Source organism: Bactrocera latifrons, unplaced genomic scaffold (genome assembly GCF_001853355.1).
Source record: "Bactrocera latifrons isolate USDA-ARS-PBARC rearing strain unplaced genomic scaffold, ASM185335v1 scaffold_413, whole genome shotgun sequence".
Taxonomy (NCBI): domain Eukaryota; kingdom Metazoa; phylum Arthropoda; class Insecta; order Diptera; family Tephritidae; genus Bactrocera; species Bactrocera latifrons.
The window spans coordinates 166,335-175,536 of record NW_017537061.1 but is presented as its reverse complement, the minus strand read 5'-3'; the positions used below and the strand labels follow the sequence as shown (position 1 = coordinate 175,536).

General features: G+C 34.8%; 1 protein-coding gene across 2 annotated transcripts in view; it reads left to right on the top strand.

Annotated features, from left to right (window-relative positions):
• The window catches only part of LOC108972670 (calmodulin), a 25,165-nt gene that overhangs the window by 9,304 nt on the left and 6,659 nt on the right, over positions 1-9,202 (top strand). The window lies entirely within an intron of this gene.

Here is a 9,202-nt window from a genome sequence, read left to right as displayed (position 1 = left end):
AGTGAAATAATAAAATTAAATAAAGTTAGTAGCAACATTAAAATGAGTGCATTATAAATAAAACTGAATTCACTATTATTCACTGAAATAATACTATATGCTGAAGAATAAGGTAAACTAATTGAAAGCAAATGAAATTAATAAATTTGTATTTAATCAGCCGAGATGCATTTGAAACAAAAAAAAATAATTTAAAAAAATAATTTAGCTTTATAAATAAAGTACATACACAAAATTCTGCCTACAAAGTAAAAAAAAAACTGAAAAAAATAATAAAAATTACAGTTAACAAAAATAATATGAATAAGCAATGATTAATATTTATGAACACTAAAGAAAAGTAATAATAATTGAATCAAAAATGTGTTCTCGAATTGTTTTCAATTTATTTTAAACCATTAATTCTTAAAATTAATTCATTGAGCCATTTAAATCAAACGAACAAAAATAGAATAAACGCAAAAAATGACGAAAGTAATGTGATGGAAATGTGCACATATGTTTCTATTAAATAATTCCAATTCGCATTTTATGGCAACGCCAAAAAACTCATAAAATATGGAATCGCATTATTAAGCCTAAATCGAACCAACATTTTCTCGATTATTGGTCCAATTTACCCGCCATTCATACACACAATGTTAACAAATTTTTTTCAATTTCACAAAAACARCAACAACAATAYCAATTCATGCCTATGGCATCATGGCGCATAAATAAGGATTCTAATGAAAGATTGTGTGTGCAAATTAATTGCGGAGGAGGTAACGAACAGCACGCGCGTTTATAAATTATTCGGAACATAAAACATGAAAAGGAATATATAGGCGAAAGCAAACGGACAAAAACGATATAATCCAAAAATATATACATAGATATARAAAATAAAAAGTGATAAAACTATAGCAAAAAAGCAAAAAAAAAAAAAAAATTACTAAATTACTAAGAAACTCAAATAAAAGAAATGTGTGTAGTGATGTTTATGTGTATGTTTGTAATGTTGTAGTGAAAAAACGCTAAAATTCACACTTGTCTGCCGGCTTTTGCCATACACAACACGGCAATATAGCGAGCGTTGGTAGCGCTTGCCTTAGAATCAATCGTTTGCCACCACACTCATGTGGGRCGGCGGCGTCGTCGTCGTTTCGGTCCACCGGCAATTCATTACTGCGCGGCTGTGTTGTTTTGCCATTTTGCTTGCCATTGGAATGAGTGCACAATAGCACAGCACCTTTGCTTTGCACTGATCTAGGTGCGCAGGCATGTGTGTCTATCTGTTTTACATACATATGTATATGTATGTAAGTATAAGTGTGTACGAATTTTTCGTATGGCGTACAGCCAAGATAAGAATAGCATATTAATAAGAATTTTAATCATGAAATAAAATATCACTCCATTGCTACTCTTGGCCGCATGCTTGGCATGCCTTTCGTTGCGTGGCTGCCTGTTGTTTYATCCCTTCTACATATTTTGTGTTGTGTTTGTTGTTTGTCAAGTTGTCTAAATGTCTGGTAATTTAACTTAATGTTATATCTCACACATTCATACATAYRTACATATGTATATAGTATAGAAATACATACATACGTGTATCTGAAGTGGGAGAGCAAACAAGCAAGGCAAYGAGCGCATAGAACGTGGCAACAAGCCGTTGAATATAATAGAGTGGCCCATTGAAAATGCGAAAAAAACGTCGAGGAAAATCACCAGATTATTATTCGCAAGTTCAACCATAAAATGTTTACTTGTCGTATTACGAAGCTGTGTCGTGCCATGCTGCAAAGCTGCTCGTAATCCAAACCGCAGCTAGTAAATCGCATACAGCTAAGCAACTTAATGTTGCCATTTTGCAATTTCTCGCCACTTTGCCGCTACCTCGCCACTTTGCCGCTTTCCGCCGCAGTTACTGGCATGCTCCCTACGTTTGTGTGTGTTTGTGCGTTGCGATCGATGCCGAGTGTCCTTTTGACCACGGGAATTTCATCACAATTGCATTGCAGAGCCGCGCCCCTTTAGCAGCACATCACGGCCAACTAACGCTGCACTTGTGTGGTGTGTGTGTGTGTGTGTGTGTGTCGGTGTTACTGTGTCGCCGCACCTGTACTGGTCATTGCGATTTTGCTTTATGCTGGGCGGCGACGCATTGCAGCTTGTCGCACCAGTGCCTGTGCTGCGTTTTCTTTTCACCTGCTACGCTAGTACCCAACCGCAACATCCCAGTGGCTTATAAGTTTTTCCACTTTTCTCTATTCTATATTCGTTTTCGTGTTTCATTGTTGTCTCTTTAGTTAGCGGCGTGTTCTTCTGCCCACCTTGTACACATTTGTTCGTCAATTGCACTTCTTCACACTCGCCTTCATTTCGTCGGATTACCCGGGATTTTGCTGCGTTGTGCAGAAGTAGCACATGCGCAGTGGYGCTGCAGGCATATTCCATGTGCTCTGCCTGTTACATGCTCATTAAATTCGCAGCAGCGACGTGCTTCTCCAAATTACCTTGTCGTCGGCAATGTCGCAACATCAGCATGACAAGACGAAAATTGTGTAGAACAAGTTATAAAAGTCCTTTTGAGTCTGTGTATTGCTGCAGTTAGTCAGTAGAAGCTGTTTGCTGCCTCCAATGTATATGTGTGTAGGGGCACCTCTTGGTTGGTTTTCGCTCTAAGTGCCACAGAAAAACATGTTATTCTTCGTGGCAGTGGCARCTTTTAGAGTTGTGGGAACTTATGTACTTTAGATTCCCAGACATGAATACGCTTTTAATAAAAATTACTTATTTTTAACCCAATTATTCCAAAGAGCTCATTACTAAGAGGCTAAGAGTGGACAACGTCAATCAGGGTCGATAACTATAACATAACCTTAAAGTTTTTCTACCTGAAACTGCCAAAATTAATTTTTATTTAAAAGACAATGAATAACAAATAAGCGCCACCAGAAGGTGCTTTGAAAAAGAACTTTTTTTATTTGGAGTTTAATTGTGCCAGTGCCATGTGTGCCTTCGGTAGTACCATAATCCTCTGAATTTTGGAATTACYGCCACTAGAGAGTAGCTTTTTCATTTCGCGCGTCAGTTGCAAGGTCCTATAGGTTGTTACATGCTTGTTTTTTTCCTATTCCTATGCATATATGTACATATACTCGAAATATATCAATATGTATATACTTGAAATTTGTCTGAAAAAAATCAATATTTTAATCATTTAATTGAATTTGTCTTATTTTTTATTTTATGCATGTTTCTTGCATATATACATTTTTTTTTTATTGAAATTCTAAATGTAGGCAACGTTTTAAGTTGGATGTGCCAATTACCTTAAAATTGTAGCATATAATTAGGCTTTTTAACAAAAAATGGTTTGAAGAACTTCATATTTATATATAACGTTATATTCTGCGAAAAATTTGTTCCGATCGATCCACTATAGCATATAGCTGCAATACAAATTGAACAATCAAATTCAACTGCCTGCATGAAAAAATTTTTTATTTGAYAAGATATCTGCACAAAATTTAGTACAGATTAACGTCCAAGGCAAAGGTACGATTTCTGAATAAGTTGTTCAGATCGGMCCACTATAGCATATAGCTGTCATACAAACTGAACTATCAAAATCAAGTTATTGTATGAAAAACTTGTTTATTTGGCAAGATAACTTCACGAAATTTTGTACAGATTAATGTCCAAAGCAAAGAAACAATCTCCGAATAAATTGTTCGGATCGGATCACTATAGCATATAGCTGCCATACAAATTGAACGATCAGAATCAAGTTGTTCTATGAAAAACTCTTATTTGACAAAGTATCTTTACAAAATGAAGTAGTTACTATTATCCAAAGAAACCCTATAATCTCCAAAAAATTTGTTCCGATCGATCCACTATAGTATATAGCTGCCATGCAAATTGAACAATCAAATTCAACTGCCTGCAGGGAAAACATTTTTATTTGACAAGATATCTGCACAAAATTTAGTACAGATTAATGTCCAAGGCAGAGGTACGATCTCTGAATAAATTGTTCAGATSGGACCACTATAGCRTATAGCTGCCATACAAATTGAACTATCAAAATTAAGTTATTGTATGAAAAACTTGTTTATTTGACGAGATTTCTTCAAAAAAATTTGGTGAGAATTATTTTTTAAGGTCTAAGCTACAATCTCTGAGCATTTTATTTTTCCGATCGGACGAATGTATGGCGCCGCCAGCGCCGCCAGACGTAATATCCATTGGCGTTTACTCTTAATTGGCTAATTTCGTTTTATTCGCGCATTTTATTTAATGACATTACAACACTTTTAAATATGCATGTAATTTCGCCAAGGAAATTGGCATTTTAGTCGCAGCGCGCGACCCGTTATTACACGCCCTGCGGGTGGCTATTAAATTGGCCATGACCTCATACCGCTACCTGCCTGCTGTTCTATTCACTTTTCTTTTTATGACTGCTGCCGCTTTTGCTACTTTTGCTTACGTTTTTTTTTGTTTTTTGCTCGAAACAAAATAAACATTTGCCCAACAGCGGGAAATTGCTAAAGCAAATACAATAAAATAAAATAGGAGTACGGGAGCCGCTAGCAGCTAGTAGCTGCATGGGTGGGGAAGAGGTTGAAGGCTGGCCTTAAAGCCGGTGAGACGTTCGTTAATGTGTCGTGTTGTGCTTTGTTTTGGCGAAAAGTAATTATACAGCTCTACTACAAACATGCATTTATGTATGTATGTGTGTAAGTATATTTATAGCCTGTAAATATGTACATAGTATGTAGCAAACTGCCTCCATATGTTGTTGTGGAATGGCAAAGCAATTGCCTCAAATTCAATAAATGCCGGCTGAAATGCGCACAGACACCTGTAAATGAGCGTTGTGGGAGAGTGAGTGACCGCTGCGCGGCGGATTTTAGGCAAATTGGAATAAATGCAGACACATAACGCTCTATATGCTTGCATATATTCTAAGCTAACGCTATATACCAGTTGTTTGTTTGCACATTGCTCGCTAAAGCAGTTCATAAAACGTTTAGTACAAAAATAATGATTGTTAAATATTTGCTTTGCTGATTTAATTTTTGTTTTTGAATTTTTACCTGAGMGTATTTACAAATTCTTTGCGCACATAAACGCACAAACGAGTAGTACAAACATGGAAGCAGAAAAAAACGCTAACTTTGGTGCGAATTTGTAATACCAATTCACAGTTGCATTTTTTTATAGCTTAAAATGGTATAAAAAGATTTTTTCTTGATTTTGATCGGTTAGTTTGTATGGCAGCTATATCCGATAGTGGTCCGATATTAACAATTTCTTCATAGAGTGTAGCCAAGCTTTGGATAATAATTTATGCCAAATTTTGTAAAGATACCTTGTGAAATAAAAAAGTTTTCCATACAAGGACTTGATTTCGATCGTTCAGTTTGTATGGCAGCTATATTATTTAGTTGTCCGATCTATACAATTTCTTCGGAGATTACAACGTTACCTTAGACAATAACATGCCGAATTTGATGAATTTTTCCCGACAAATAAAAAAGTTTTCCATACAAGGACTTGATTTCGATCTCACAGTTTGTATGRCAGCTATATGCTATAGTTGTCCAATATCGGCGATTTCGACAAGTATACTGTTTTTTGCTGAGAAAAGGACATGTTGAAAATTTCAGACCCATATCTCACAAACTGATGAACTTAGTATCTCAAAATCTAGAGACTAGTTCGCGTATATACAGTCGTAGAGATCGAGGGATGTGAYATAATCAACTCAGTTTAACTCGCTGATCATTTAAATATACATATATATATTTTATAGCGTTTTGAGTTTTACAAACACCGTGGCAAGCTGATCAGGGTATAATTATACTCTTATGCAAAGAGATATTTTTTGGTACATATTTATGTATATATATAAGAAGGTTCTCTAAAGAAAATAGAAATATAGTGTAGCTATGCACGTCCAACATAAAATATATATTTACATATATACTATACTTAGAAGTACAAAAAAATTGCTATAGCGCAAGAAAAGTTAGAGAAAGCTAGCTGAAATCGACTGATAGGCGGCGCAAATGAGGATTCCCCAAAACAAAAAATTCGACTTTTGCCATAATTATGTACAGTTATGTATACATACTCCCACTGTATAGACAGCAAATCGATTTTTCACAAATTTTGTCGATATGTTTGTACAAATTCATACATAGTATGTATGGTTGGCGGCTACGTGCTCATCGTGGCGCTAACGAYGCGGCGTCTTTCTGCACACTACATTTGTTAATGCTATGCTATAGCTGCCGCAGCCGCTTTAGAGAAGTGTGGTGTGTGTGTGTAGGCGTGCACGAGGGGGGGTGTTGACGCTTGCCAAAWCTTTGCAGCACAGACGGCCGTTAGACTGATGYTGTCGGTGGACCATATAGCTTGACAARYAGCGGAAAACTACTACGTGRCTGCTAAATATACGTTTAGTAGTACATAGTTTCTTATTTTTATACTCTCGCAACAAAGTTGTTAAGGAGAGTATTATAGTTTTGTTCACATAACGGTTGTTTGTAAGTCCTAAAACKAAAAGAGTCAGACATAGAGTTATATAGAGATGAAATCGGTTAACAACCACGCCTTCTTCCAATATAACGCTATTTTGAATTCCATCTSATGCCTTCTCTGTATAATACTCGTATATACATTAGGAACCAATGATGATAGCGGAATAAAACTTTACACAAATACGGTATTCGAGCTGAGGTATCCCCTGTGGAAAAATTGTCGTGTTCGGACTATAACTTTTCAATACAATTAAAATAAATGAAAATACAATTCAATACTCAAAGTACACAAATTGATCTAATCTAATTAATTTTACAGCAAAATAAAAAAATGACGGATAATGAAATCTCGATTATCACTTTATCATGCGAGAGTATAAAATGTTCGGTGACGCCCGAACTTAGCCCTTCCTTACTTGTTTTATTTACATGTGGTGTAAATTTGTATTTTTTTTTATATCTTTTTTTTTAAATTTTTCTAATATTTAACATTTTTGAATTTTTATGCCCTGAAGACGGTATATCAAGTTTGGCACGAAGTTTGTAACGCGCAGAAGGAAAAGTCGGTAAGGACATAAATAAGTGATACCATCAAGAGCTGAACCGATTTAGCCATGTCTGGCTCTCCTTCTGTATATACGCGAACTAAGTCCCTAAGTTTTTTAGATATCGGTCKGAAATTTTGTRCAAGTTSTTTTCTCTTCAAGAGGCTGCTCATTTGTCAGAACCGCCAATTTCGGACAACTTTAGCATTGTAGCTTCCATACAAATTGAACTGTCTTAATAAAGTGCTTGTATGATAAGCTTTTTCAGCTGACGAGATATCTGCAGGTGTTTTTGTCTAAGGGACTGTTGCCACTTGTGAAGAAATGGTTCCGATCGGATCACTGTAGCATATAGCTGCCATACAAACCGAACGTTCGGAATAAAGCGTTTGTATGGAAAACTTTTTGATTTGACGAGGGATCATCAAAAAATTTAGTACGCGGTATTGTTTAAGACAATGGTGCAATCTCCGAAAAAAAATTTTCAGATCGGATTACATAGCATATAGCTTCCATACAAACTGAACACATAATTACTAACAGAAATGCACCCTGTCTCTTATACACATCTAGATGTGTTTTTAGTTGTTGAATATTTTTTATTATTGTCTTATTAAATTTCTTGCTTTATTGTTCATTTGTCCGTTATTGCTTAAAGAAATTTCAATTATAAATATTTTTTTTCGCCTTTAATTTTGCCAATTTTCTTCATCATTATTGCTTTTATGATATTTCGTGTTTTTTACTTTTTGCATTTTTACCCAAATATTCGGCATTCGCCGTGTTGCCATCTAATTTTAACACACATTATTCTTGTGTTATTTATAGCAGTGCGACGTACTCACTTCAAACAACTGCAATTCTCACGCCAGCGAAATTTGTGTGTGTAATTCTATGTGCTATACACAAAGTTATCTATGTATGTATATACACACTTCGCTAATTCAAAAACAACACTGGCAATTGCAGGAACAGCGTTTGCGCTACACGCTGCTRTGCCGCACAGTGGGGCAATGACCCGCGAAAATAGCATTTCACTCATAAAAGAAATTATTTTGCGCCAAAGTTGCGGAATGAACGACAAAAAGCTGCGCGCAACAAAATATTTTTTTTTTTCGGTAATTTGAGCAACAAATGGYATTAATAATTTTTAACAATAATTGACAACAAAATTTTGCGTTTGCATTAAGCGTGGGTGTAATACTAATTTTTTTTGTTTAATTTTCCAAAATGAAATGTTTTTCACACAAATGCGTTAAGCATATAAATGAAACGATAGTGCAGTGTTGTTGTGAAAAATTGCATTGTGTTAGAATTGCAGTTTTGTGCCGTTTTTGTGTTGTTGTTTTTGCTTTTTGTTGTTTTTGMTTTTTTGTTGTTGGTGTTGATGTGCAAATGTTGTAGTTGGCATCGTCAAGTGGCAGGTCGCATGTCTTTTGGGGGAAGCCGCCACCATGATCACAAGACTTCCTTGTTCCCCACCGCTTCTATTAATTTTCTGTCATTCAAGCATTCAAATGCGGTATTTATGTTGTTATTTTGTAAATAAGTATGGCAGTTTTGTAAATGAAAAGGCGCTAAATTTAACATTAGCAAAAATGCGAGTTTATTTATAAACAAGTGATGACTGCCGTTGCAGAGACAGTTGTTTTTACCGATAAGAATAAATTAAAAATGCCGCAAGAAAAAAACCAAAAATTACAAGAAGATGTAATATTTTTTTAATATATTTTTTTTTATGCCAAATAATTACTGAGATTTATTAAGACATTTTTTTTAAGAAAAGCAAGAATTTTTACGATATTTTTTCTCAGTACGTGGAGAGGATTTCTATGATTATAACGCTAGTAACGGGACTAAAGTGCCTTCAGGAGCATTTTAAGCATAATTTTTCAGTAGTAAAATGTTTTGTGGTCTTATTAGGTTTGAAAATATTTATTTTCTTAGCGTTTTACAATGCAGAACATAACCTGAAATAAATAGTAAGAAAATATGGTAGACAAAAGTAATGAAAAATAGGAAAAAATATAAAATAAATAAAAAAATACATTCAATCGAATATTATTTTCTTAAATTGTGCAAAATATTAAATTAAAAAAAATAATAGTTTAAAAATTA